The sequence below is a fragment of the Palaemon carinicauda genome, chromosome 14, assembly GCF_036898095.1.
Source record: "Palaemon carinicauda isolate YSFRI2023 chromosome 14, ASM3689809v2, whole genome shotgun sequence".
Taxonomy (NCBI): Eukaryota; Metazoa; Arthropoda; class Malacostraca; order Decapoda; family Palaemonidae; genus Palaemon; species Palaemon carinicauda.
Window position 1 is genome coordinate 66,178,065 of NC_090738.1, and position 1,041 is coordinate 66,179,105.

Here is a 1,041-nt window from a genome sequence, read left to right on the forward strand (position 1 = left end):
TATATACACTCACATGTATATATATATATATATATATATATATATAGATAGATAGATAGATAGATATATGTATATATGTGTGTATGTGTGTGTTTTTGTTTATAAAAAAAATGACTAGAGGACACTTATATATTAACCAGTCTGCAAAACTGTATCAAAATGTGCCAATGAAATATAAAAAAGTAACACAAAACCATTCGATAATCTGTAAATCTAAACTATTGAAAATCACTAGAGGAAAAAAAATAAATCTCAGATGCAAATCATTATATATTTTCTCTCTGGGATATAAAAAAAACCGTCAATATGCCCCTTCTTCCAATTTTATGACAAAAAAGATATATCACATTTCAACTTTTGAGAAGGAGGTATCAAGCTCGGCTCAAACGTTCCCAAAAGAAGGAAGGATAGACCACATAGGAGTTTTAGAGAGAGAGAGAGAGAGAGAGAGAGAGAGAGAGAGAGAGAGAGAGAGAGAGAGACAGAGAGAGACAGAGAGAGAGTGTGTTATTCATTGCTTATCATCATAAATTCGCCTGTCGTCCTTATCTTGAGCTTTCAATTCAATACCTATCCGTGCATCATCTCTTACTTCGCCTTTCTTAGCCCACAGTCATGTAGGTCTGGATCTTCTAACTCTTCTATTGCCTTTTGGAGTCCAGCTGAGTTTTTGGTTAAATAATATCTCTTGGGGAAGGTAAAGAGCATGCCCAAACCCTCTTCATCTACACCTCATCAGGATCTCATCCACATATATTACTCGAGTAATATCTTTTATAGTATCATTTCTATTCCTGTCCTGCCATTTAACTTTCAATATCCTTCTGAGGGATTTGGTCTCAAATATACTAAATCTATTTGATATTGTTTCATTGTCATTCATTAACTCATGTCCATAGAGAAACACCGATTTCACTAAACTGCAATATAGTCTAATTTTTATACGTAATTTCAGACGATTTGATTTCCAAATTTTACTTAACCTAGCCACTGTCTGATTTGCATTTTTCATTTTTTCACTAAACTAATTCTAAGGGCCCT